Raw genomic sequence first — 12,609 nt, 5'->3', positions numbered from 1 at the left:
CTTTTTCATGTGGTGTTCAGTCAGTTGTAAGGGTCCACATCTGCTGTGGCCTGTTGTAAGAGAGGGCTGCTAGTCCACTGCCTCTGTAATGGATATGGAATGCTCCAAGTAAGTGCTTCATCTTCTACAGCAGATGAACATGTGGGAGAAGAGAGTGAGGGATAGATTAATTGTGTCTTCTTGGTTTCAAGCAAAAAAATTGTTATAAGTCATACTAAAACTTGATCCAAAAAGAGTTTAGGAGAAGGTAATTAGTCCAGACCACCACTGCTACTTAGCTTTCTCAGGGGTTAAAGGCCCACATTAAGACCTAGAACAGAAGCCTTGCCATATCTGTTTAGAAATGGATTGCTTGCAGTTGCTTTTATTTCCTTACAGCCCTTTTGTTGTATCAGAAAATGAGATACATTTTTCCCTCTTGTCTCTTCCCTGTAAAACAGAAGGAGCAGTTGCTGTTGTTCATAGTGGGACCATGCAGCTGAAGGAAGCGAAGTTACACAGGAGAGGACTCTTCCTTGAAGGAAGTATGAGGTGAAGGACAGTGCCACTGAGTTCCAGATTACTAGTCTTACCTAGTGATTAGCTGCTCTTATCTTTGGAAAATTCAGGTTAAGAATGTGGCTGTAGTCTCGGTGACTCTTTATTACATTGCTGAAAAGAAAATGAATAAAGTAATAGAAGTCAAAGAAGTCTCTAAATCTAGGAAAACTGGACTGTCACATAGCAAAAACACTGCAGCCATAAAAAACCATGAGCTAATAAATAATGGTGGCTGAAATGTGGAATGTGCATGAAAATGTCATGACTCTGGATAAACTGGACTGTTATAAATTTGAGAATTTTCTGAAGGCTTAATCTGTGAGGTGCCACCAGGTGGAGGTAAACAGATGGTAGAGTGAACAACTGGAGAAGTGGATTTCAGAAATACAGGTTCTCCACAGGGTATGGCGTAATACAGGTGTACCAGTCCATACAGAAAACCCACAAAATACTAGTAACAGAGGGTGAAAGATTGCTGCTTCAGGAAAAGGGTGATGGGAGCAGGCAGGGTAAGCTCAGCCAAAACTCCAAATACACTTGTCCTTTGCTTGAGAGAGGAGTAAGTCCAAACTGATGAAAATGGTGCAGATTAAAATTGTGTACTTTGGGATACTGCTGGTTGCATTTTCACTGAGTATTTTATGTTAACATTGTTTGCATACATGGCTCACTATGGGAGGTAGTTAGAACTTTACCTTTTTTTTCCATGAATGTGTCCTGGAGAGCGAGTGTGCCAGGCTTATTGGCATTTGACTAGGATTAACACATCTACTCCATGTTCTATAGGAGAAGGTAGTCAAAGCAAGAGCACTAGGGTTTTTTCTTTCTTTTTTTCCAAAGGTTCCTAATATATAAATAAATCCACAAGGGGAAGAAAGGGAGAGTTAGAATCTATTTGTTAGGGAAGTAATTTACAGGAACTAATTTCTGTACCAGTAATGGGAGAAAGCCTGGACTGAGTGAGGGAGCACTGACTGCACTGCGTTGATCTGCATGAGAAGGACGAGGCAGGGAACAGGAACCAGCCTGCAGTGGCTCTGTGAGGTTGCTCTGTGCACTGCCACAGATAGAGCAAGTTATTTTAGAATAAGTACTAAGCCTAAGTAATCTACAGGAATGAGGCTCTAGGATAAGAGTGTCCTAAGCAATTAGTGAGCGAGGCCTGGTGCTGATCCAGGTCACGCAATTCAGTTCTGTAAGAAAATGAACTCCCAGGTAGTCCTGCTGCTGGAGGTACAGCAGTGATGCAGGTGGAGAGCAGCTCCGCGTTAGCTTGTTGGTGTGGTGCAGCTGGAACAAGAGCTGTTCCAAGGGTCAGTGGGAAGGGGAAGGAAAGGTTTGCTCCTGGCACAAATGGTGCTGAGCTGGGTGCTGAGCTCTGTGTCTGTGTCTGTTCCCAGTGACAGCACCCGGGCGAGCCCCGGCGTGTGCTCACCATTAGGTGGTGGTCTAGAACAACGGGAAAAAAACTGCAGGTTGAGATTTTCAGAGGAGCACTACAAACTCAGCTGCAACTCTTCAGCGTAATGGGGGCTATTTTTTCCGTGGAGATTAGTGAAAGGATATATTTTACCTTTAACTGTTTGTCTTCCCCCTGTTGTGGCATGTGCCACATCCTCGTGTGCACCATCTCTTGACACGTGCAACAGCAAAACCACCCACATCCTAAATTCTGTCAAAACTTTATAGTCTTCTCTTCTTGTCCTGTTTTAACACATCTGCTGAAAGAATTACGCCCTGAAGACACTGAACAACAGAGGTATGTGCTTTCCCAGTGTAGAGAGCTCTGCCAGGTCTGGAATTACTGCAGTGGTCTGGGACACAGGGAGCAATTTCCATTTCAATTTATAAATTGCCTGTTAACCTGAATCTAGGTATTGGCTAGAACTGGTGTTTAGGAACTGGAAGTAATGGACAAGTTGGGAAGAAGCTAAAAATCATAAAAGTGATGCTTTGATGAAACTACCAAAGCACTATGTTGCTGATTTAAAACTAGTTTTATACACTTTTTTTTTTCTGTTTCATAGCATGAACATTTTCAAATGTTTGAATACAGAAGTCATCCCTCGTGGTCATACAGCACTGATCCTGTGCCTTTCTGCCTATGATGACAGCAAGTAGTCTCCAATCTTAATGGAGCCTGATTATAGCCACTTTTTTTAAAGGCATGTCCTCAAATCTAGCCCAAGTGCAGATGAAAATGGTATTTTCCCTACTTTTTTGGAACCATGATTGCATAGGTATTTGAGGGATGTAGTTGCTTACCTTGCTGTAGTCAAGCCTGTGCTATCAGTAGCTAAAGAGCACTGTTAGTGTTACACAACATGCAAGCTGTTACTGATTTTCTGCTAATGGGATGCAATTAAAAGGAGTAGAGACACGTTCTTTTTCTCTGGGTTCCACTGTGATTTACATTTTCCTAGTGTCTGTTCAAACAATTCAGTCCTATTCAGTGCTAACAGGCCTCTGCTGATAGCAGTGCTGAACAGTAAACATGAATTATTTCAGTACCATTCAGCCAGAGATGAAGCTTAGTGTGTCAGGTGTTAATTTTAAATCCCCGTCTCATTTTGTTAGACCCCTACTGTAAAAGCAGCTATGGGCTACAGCTCAGTGCTGTGACCAGCATTTTTTGGGTTCTGTAGAAGACAGGTTTGGTGAGAGATGTGAGGCATTGACAACAATCCTTTCATCAACACTGTCTCAGGTCTTCAGGGATTATCAACCACTGGCACTGATACAGATAAAATCCTTTTCACTACAGTCTGTAGACTTCCTTTCCTTTCATTTGTGGTTTTCAGTGCATTGCCAGTGTAAATCAGCCTGTAGCTGTCAGTAATACTTATCTGGTTGATGTTTTCATGATGGTTTGAAGCAGGAACTGAAGTGAGGCAGACAGACCAATTAGTGAGGGCAAACATCATCCATCTGCCAATGCTCTGACATAAAGCTGCTGTTCGCTTCTCTTGTTTCTGGGAGATGCTATTTACAGGGATCTCCCAATAAGAATTTTTTTCAAAGGTACTTTAATTTCCTACGTCATATGTTTATTGTAAAGATGCTTGTAAAAAAAGCAAAACCATATTAATGCAAAATTGTATTGAAGTATCAAAACCCAAAATCCTTTTGGAAGTGCTAGACCCAAAACTAACAAAGCAGATTTTACCTACAGCGGCTCACAGTAAGGAAAGGAGTAGATTAAAAACCTTTAGCTAACACAGAACAAAAATATAGATCAGGTACCATGGTACAGAAAATCAATAATATATCGAGATTCTAGCATCCCTTCCAGCAATAACCTGGAACTAACTTGATGCTCAGCCACTGTTCCTCTGAGTACTTTCTGCTTTTGGGTACCTGCTCAGCCAACAATCACCATCCTTTAGGCACTTCCTCAAGACAATAGTCACCTTCAGCATCAGAGACATGGTAGGTCCAAATAATACAAAATAAACTTCTGATGGCATAAGTGTTAGATAATGTTCCCGTTTTCTTACTGCTTTCCAGGGAGCTACAGACTAATCCTGCTTCAGCAAGGTGATCCTCTGCCCAGTTTGCCTGCCAGGCCAGCAGGCAGACTGCCTTCAGGTTCCTGAAAAGCCCCAGCACAGTCTGTATGGAGTGTTGTGGTTTAACCCAGTCAGGCAGCTCAGCCCCACGCAGCCACTTGCTCAATCACCCCCCATGGTGGGATGGGGGAGTGAATTGAAAAAGTAAAAGTGAGAAAAGTGATAAAGACAGTTTAACAGGTAAAGCAAAAGCTGTGCACACAAGCAAAGCAAAACAAGGAATTAATGGGCCATCAGGTGTTAAGCCGTCTCCAGGACAGCAGGGCTCCATCACATGAAACTGTGGCTTGGAAAGACAAATGCCATCACTCCAAATGTCTCCCCTTCCTCCTCCTTCCTTCAGCTTTATATATGAAGCATGACATCATATGGTCTGGAATATCCCTTGGGTTGGGTGGGGTCAGTTGTCCTGGCTGTGTCCCCTCCCAGCTCCTTGTGCACCCCCAGCCTCATCGCTGGCAGGACGGTACGAGAAGCAGAAAAGGCCTTCACACTGTAAGTGCTGCTCAGCAGTGACAAAAACATCCCTTGTTCTCAACACCCTTTTCAGCACAAACCCAGAACACAGCCCCATACCAGATATGGAAGAAGAAAATTAACTCTATCCCAAGCCAAAACCAGCACACTCAGACTGTCCTAAATTTCTGTATGCCTGCGAATAATCTGTTTGTTCCCCTCAGGAATAATATGAATAGTGTGTATCGGATTACTCACGATCAACTTTAATCAAGTTTTAAGATAAAGCCGATAGTTGCTTAGAATTGTAGGCTTGAAAAATGGAACTAATGATGACCACAGAAGGCAGCAGCATGCATCATTGGAAGTCTATTTACAGCTCCTCGGGGGCTTTGTGTGTCTTGGCTAAGTTGACATCATGAGCCAGTCCCACAGAATCCATCCCTGTACAGATTGGGCCTGAAATCTAAACTGGCTCTGCTTCTAAGCCTGACTGCTGGTGTTCCTCAGAACAGCCACCATGGACAGGATAGGCCTTCTCCCTTCTCACCTCCCAGCCCTTGCACTGAGACATCACTAGGTAAAATAGGTGCCTTTGGGTTTTCCCTCCTGCCTGTTGCATGTTATTTCTTAAAGCAATCATGCTCTTGATTTCAGCTTAATTTGTAACTGGGAGGAGCTTGTATACAGCTCTATAGCTCGGCTGACTGAACTAAATGAGGCAAGAAGAGTCAGAAAGTCTAACAAGAATGCTAAAATCTCTCCTCTACATGGGTGTCAGGAAAGAGTTGTGAGCTCACAGTCCACAACAAACCAGTTTTTGGAAAGATTTCACTCTGTGCAGTCCAGACACATCATCCATCGCTGATTCCTGCCAAACCACAGTGGCAGGAGCAGCCACAGGGGTCTGACAGTGCCAAATGGCCAGCCTGGATTGTGTTTGCAGTGATGGGACGTGTTGTAAAGGAGATCTGTACTCATTTTCTGTCAGGTTATTCATGAGTAACAGCTTTAATGTGCTTCTTTCACAGGTTGCCCATGGGCTCTGTGGCAGGATTTGGCACTGGTTCGGGTGGTGCCAGAGCAAGCAGCACTCCAGTGGCATGCAGGTCCTGGTGCCCACTGACAGGACCAGAGGGACAAACTGAAGCATGGGAGGATCCCTCTGAACATCAGGAAACACTTCACTACCAGGGTGACAGAGCACTGGCACAGAGTCTATTCTTATTTTATGAAGTCAGCAACTGAACTGATTCCCAGCTTACTAACACACATAACTGAGCAGGATTTCATTTTGGATGGGTTCTAGTCCAGCTGCTGATTACCTTTCTAAAACCAGTAATTCAGTCACATGCTGCTATTTGTTAAGGCTTGAACATCTTCTAACTATTGGTGAATCCAGGCACTTTGTGAATAAGTTGTTTCTTGTTAGTATTTCCCTCATGAGGGGAAGTGGTGGGACAGACACTGATCTCTTCTCTGTGGTGACCTGGGACAGGACCCAAGGGAATGGCCTAAAGTTGTGTCAGGTTTAGGTTGGATATTAGAAAAAGATTCTTCACCCAGAGGGTGGTTGGGCACTGGAACAGGCTCCCCAGGGAAGTGGTCACAGCACCAAGACTGACAGAGTTCAAGAAGCTGACAGTTGGATGATACTCTCGGACGCACGATATGATTCTTGGGGATGGTCCTGTGCAGTGCGAGGAGTTGGACTCAATGATTGATCCCTATGGGTCCCTTCCAACTCAGCATAGTCTGTGATTCTGTGGAGACGCAAACTGGCTGCTATTTGTCAAAGGAACAAACGCACATCCCTGGGGAAGGGGTTTTACACTAAAAACTGAAGCCAGGAGCAGCTTTCAAAGCAAGAACTGGTTTGTGGAAGGACCAGAGCTCCCTGGCCTTGGCCTGGGAGCTCTTGTTGGTCATGGAGACAAGGAGGGACAAGCTGTGCTAGATTACAGCTCCCTGTTAACTCTGGAACTCACCTTTCAAATCAAATCACATCGCTTCATGTTGGAATATCTCTGCATACAAAGGCCAAGGAACCATGGTTACTTTTGGAGAGTATGCACACAGCCTGGCTGACAGAGGTTCTTCTGAAGGCATCTCTCTTGCAGCAGTGTCCTTCCCTCTGAGCCATGGAGGTTGCCACAGCCAGTTATGTTGTTTATAAACAAACAAAACAGGCATCTGTCACCCTTTATCCACTTTTTAATATTGTGACTGCTCTGTGCAGAACATACAGTTTGCATAAAGTAAAAAACTGGATTGAAGTAAATGAAAGCTGTGAGTGGCAGTGAGGATCTTCTGAGCTTCTGCTGAAAGTGTCACAAGATTTCGCTTTGTAGTGCTAGATTAGTTCCTCACCTCTGCTACATTTTCTCTCTCAGTGAGATGAATGCAGCAGTATTGCTCATGTGAGAAAAATAACTGATGTTAAAACCTGGAAACTGGTGTTGAAACTTAGAAAGTGCTCCAGGTTTCAAGCACTAAAGATCTTACTGATTTCACTATGTGGGTACACAGTAATGAAGTCAGTTTTGATTTGCAAGATTGAATTACACTGTAAAAGTAGTGTAGCAGTGAGATAGAAGATACTTTAATTGGACCCACTCTCCCAGGAACACCAAACCCTTGGCTGGCTTTGGCAGCTGTCATCCCACTGTGTCTCAGTGCACAATCACTACATAAGCAATGGAGAAACCTCATCATTTTGAACTTGGAGATGAAAGCAATCCTTATTTACTGTTACACCCAGTGTCCATTGTGCACAGGAAGAGTGTGATTATAAAAATACAGTTAGAACAAGGCTTGCAACTCTTCCCTACCTGATTGTAGCAGGATAAATCCTGCCCTTGTTGGATTAGCTTCACCACAGCAATGCCCCTGCAGCAGTGCAGAGCAAATCATAGCTTTGTAAAATCTGTGCAGAGTTGTCACTCTGGGGGCAGAGTCTGGGTCTTGGGGGCTGTGATGAGACTCTCTAGATTCTCATAGAAGCTGGGATCTCAGAAAAGAATTTCCCTCTCAGTCAAGGCTCTTTCCACTGGAATACAAGCAACATTTGGGTTTACACCAGAGAGTTTTGACAAACAATATCTTATAGGATTAAAAAAATGTTATTTGTTAACAATCATCATTCTTTGAGCCACAGGGCTTGGTTTGCTCAGTTGAACAGCACATCTTGTCCCCTGTGACACTCTCAAGTATTCCCAAGACAAGCCACACCAGGCTCACAGATGTGACAGAACCTATGGGAGATCTGTGCTGTTCTGGAGCAGCAGCTGGAGGCCAGGCTGGCTGCCCTGAGACTTTTCTCTTGGCGCTGTATTTGCACATTTGAATCTCTTCTGCTGTGTCTCTCAACACCCAGTAACTGCTTTGCTCCCCTCTCCCCTCTTGCTGGCAGAGGCAATGGATGACTCAGGCATCACTCCACCTGCATGGCCATGGGAAGAACAGGGTCTGAGGAAAGGAGCCTACAAGTGCAAGGTGAGGTAGAAGAGGGTGTGGCCTGAGAGTCTGTAATACCTGCATCACAGGTGGATATTCAGCTACAGCCTGAGTTTATGGAAAGGTGATACATTCCACGAGCAACAGCTACTGGTGAAGTAGCATTCCTCTGCTCCACTGATCAGAAGAGTCTATCTCTGCACTAACAAGATCTTGCGCCAAATTCAAACCCTCATTTTTGAAGCCTTGAGGCTGCATTGAAGCAGGCAGCTGGAAGTTCAGAGCAAAAAGTACTAACTTCTGTATGAAAATATACCTTCAGTCATCAAAAGGACAATTCTGGATAAGATGAAAGTAGATCCAGCTTGGGAGGCAGGACAGTATTTCATCATCAGAACTAGAGCAGAAGACATAATTTCACAGTTTTTCAATCATCTGAGACAGACATTGAAGGAAATGGCTGCAGTGAATCCCTCATTTCTGGCCAACACTTATATAATGCATTCAGATTTTTCTAGTTCCTCCTGCAAAAGCAACATATAATTTTGCAATATTTTTAAGTGGCAGCAAGGACATTGTGTTCCAGTTCTGCATCCCTGATGTATCAATTAACTTGAGTGACTTGGAACTCTTACCTTGAAGCTGTGCACATAATGTTGACATTAAAAAAAGAAAATGCTGCCAACAGTTGTTGAAGTGCCAAAAAGAAAGTGCTCTGTTCAGGCTCACCCCAACCACCTCATTGTTCCCATCCTATCTTATAGGATAATCAGAAAGTGCCTGTGCAATTCCCCACCCTTTCCTCACTTTCTCTGCAGGGAAGCATGAGATCAGCAGCTTTCTCCTTTTGTTCATTTTTGTCCTTTGCATGAATGCTATTGTTTTGATTTATTAGAATTTATTTTCTTAAATAGAAAAAAAATCACTGAGTATAATGCAGGGATACCTGCAGCCTGAGGAAGCTGTCTCCAGAGACCCCCTATTGCTGAGTCTACTGTACAGAATTGTTCAGGGCACTTTAAATTTGGGGTTCTGCTCTACGTTGCACTGTAGAAATTTCATCCTGACTGTAGAGGCAGCATAGGGAGATTAACCTGTCTGGGCTAAAGAAAGCCTTTGTGAATACCACTGTAGTGATTAGCAGGTTTATAATTGCTAATTTGGTATTCCAGTATTTAATGATGTCTCTGGAAGAAGTGTTGTTGGTATAGAAATATTTACAAATAGCTCTCAGCTAGCCAGTAAACAAAGACACAAGTCTATTAGTGCTGGGAAATAAATTTCCTGCCTGTAACATATGAACATAAGAAACAACAATAGTAACCAAAGGCAAGAAATCTGCAAGATTTAAGAGATATTTTAGCAAAATAGGAAGCACAGTTTGGATAACAACCCCATCAATTACTCAGTGTATCTGGTGGGACTGTTACCTGTTTTAGAGAGAGAGGTCACCATGCCAAGTCAACTTATTTTAATCTGTAAACTTTTTGGCAATGTCAGATGGCAAACCACATATATCATGTATTTAACTCCACATCTAAAATCAGGAATTATATCTACCTTACAAAACCACAAGTACTAACCATAAAAAAAAAAACAACAAACAACCTTGGTTGTGCAGAATTCCTTTTGGTAAAACTTCCTGTGCTTTACTCATGCTAATTCTGAAGTCTCCGTGATCAATCCCTTCCTTTCCCAGTTGTACAGCAAATGGGCTTAAACTAAATGGGAAAGAGCTTCTGGCCACAAGTTATATTACACTATTCAAGGGAAGACAGGCAAAAAAGAAAAGTGCCTGAAGTGAGGCCTGGGTAGCCACTGTTCTGGCAGCACAATGTGTGCTTTTAACTACTGGCAGAATAACAAACTGAACGAACTTGAGGTCAAATCAATCCCCAGCCTTAAATACCAGGCACTGACTTTAACAACACCCCTTATGTACTTCTAATGGCAAAATGACATAGAGGGTGATATTTCCATTATGATTCATTTTCTCAGCCTCAGAGGTACCTGTCATTGCTACCCTGTATTGCCTGGTTTCATGGATTCCCATTATTTTTTATCTAATTTCCAACCATTTTCTGGAGAAATTTCTAATATTCTGTCAAAACTGCTGAGGAATATACCCAGCACATGCAGAGTAATCTGAAGAGATTACCAAGATTGACAGATTTCCAGTTGTTCAACTTTTCTGTGTTCATCTTTTTGTCTGTGTTTGTCTCTGCTGTAGTAGTTGCCTTCCATTCTCCCGTTTTTTACTGCTTCTTTCCCTCGCGGGGAGACAGCCAACCTCCACATGGGGATTCCAGCAGAAAGGGAAGCAAGGCAAGCTTTCCATCTTCGGCTTGCACCAAGGGTTTCTTGATGAGCAGGGAAGTTGTGTTCTCCACAGCAGTGCCCAGGACTCTGTGGGTTTAGTGGATTTCAGTTGCATGCCATGGGGGATTACCCTAATCTTCAGGTACACAGAGCAGAGGTAATTCACCTTTTAATCTATATTTAGCAAAAGCCTTTCAAGGCACCTCTGTAGTGCAGCTGACTACCTTTAGCACTTCAGCACTAAACACTGTAGTGGGTAAAGAACAGAAGTTTAGGAAACTCTGGGAACACTGGAGTTGAGAGCCCAGGCATTATGCGTGGTACTATTTCTGTCTGTATGTTACTGCCCAGAGCTGGGAATGGTTAACAGAGAGGAACTGTAAGCAAAATGTTCAAGTAATATGGAGTAGAATAGTGGCCTCTAGCTAAAAGCTAATTTAGTTCTATTATGGCTGTATCAAAACAATCTGATAGCAAATAAATCTTACTAGAGAACAGAATAAGAGACATACTTTACCTCTGTGAAAATTCTCCCCATCATATACCGGAAGGAGACAAGGTAACATGATAAAGAACAGAAGAACAGGAACAGTTGGTATACAGAAAATAAATAAATAATCAGGGCAGCAGCATCTATTGCTATGTGACTACTGAATTCAGAGTATGTTCTCCATGAATTTCTGATGCATGTTTCAAGTTACTTTAGACACTTACACTATCTGTTCTGAAACCAGTAGATTAGAAGCTCTGTAACCCTTCTGGTCAGTATTTCTACCTTTGATTATTTGCTCACATAAATGTTCATTGAACACAATGTGGGGTTCTAAGATTTAGGGAACATCCCTCAGATGCAGAGTAACTGATCGGTTTGGATATGCATAAATAAGTAATTATGTCAAATTATGACCACATTTTCAAATTTTAGATCCAGTTTATATGTGGTTATCTAGAAAAGCAAATTAGGCTTTTATATGTCTAAGCATCTAATCTGTAGTGTAATCAAATATTCATGGCCTCCAATACATTCTCATAATGTATGGGAGAATTAATTGTTCATAGTTGAAAATTTCACCCTTCTTTTTTGTCATTTAAACACATCTAGGGCAGTTGTAGCAGAGGGGGAATGGCTTTAAACTGAGAGAGCAGGTTTACATTAGATATTAAGAAGAAATTCTTTACTGTCAGAGTGGTGAGGCACTGGAACAAGTTGTCCAGAGAAGTTGTGGATGCCCTATCCCTGGAAATGTTCAAGGGCAGGTTGGATGGGGCTTTGAACATAGAATCACATAATATCACAATAGAATCATAGAGTGGTTTGGACTGGAAGGGACCTTTAAAGATCATCTGGTTCCAACTCCCCTGCTGTGAACAGGGACACCTTCAATTAGATCAGGTTGCTCAGAGCCCCATCCAACCTGACCTTGAATGTTTCCAGAAGCTGGGGATTCCACGACCATTCTGGGCAACCTGTGCCACTGTGTTTCACCATCCCCAGTGTAAAAAATGTCTTCCTTATATCTAGTCTGAAATGACATTCTTTTAGTTTAAAACCATTCCCTCCTGTCCTGTCTCAAGAGTCTCCTAGGGTTTGTGGTGCAAATAAAAAATTCCCTCCAGCTTCTCAAGGAACAAAGTGCAGCGTACAACACCTGAATGTGACTTTGCTGACTCCCTTTCACAGAAAGACTGGACAAAGCACCATGTTCTCTACTTATTTAGAGCTGCAGATCAGCCCATTCTGGTCACAGCCCCTGGTCGTAAATTGAACAGTTTTTCAAAAAAAAAGAAAGAAATGCAAATAAAAGGAGAATGAGAAGGAACAAACAGCAAAAATCAGGGTGGGAGTGGGAATCTAAAAGTAAAATGAACTTAAAGCCCAAGAGTCTGAGGAGAGTCACACAGGCATTCACCTCCACCAGCCCAGCCTCAGCAGCAGGGAAAGAGAGGGCAAGACATGGAGTTAGCACACACAGCCCCCTCCTGCTGAGCACAGGCAATAAACATTGGCTGCTGGCACCACTATGGGAATATCAGCCCTCACAGATGTGCAGGGAGGTGCTGAGGAGGTTCTCCCTGCTCTGAAGTAGCCCACAACCAACATGGCACAAGGGATGGTGCTTCCTGCCACAGCTCTCCTGGCTTCTGCTGCACCTCCATGACCACAGATGCAATACCCTTTGGCTCCTCTGGTGCAGGCAGGACTGTGTTTCCATATCCAAAAAACAAGTGATGTGACAGGGCTCACCATGACTCTCCAGCAAAGAAACTG

This window comes from Neopelma chrysocephalum, unplaced genomic scaffold, assembly GCF_003984885.1.
Source record: "Neopelma chrysocephalum unplaced genomic scaffold, ASM398488v2 Primary Assembly neopelma1_72, whole genome shotgun sequence".
In the NCBI taxonomy this organism is placed as follows: domain Eukaryota; kingdom Metazoa; phylum Chordata; class Aves; order Passeriformes; family Pipridae; genus Neopelma; species Neopelma chrysocephalum.
The sequence above is the reverse complement of the archived record's forward strand: the minus strand, read 5'-3'. Positions refer to the sequence as shown.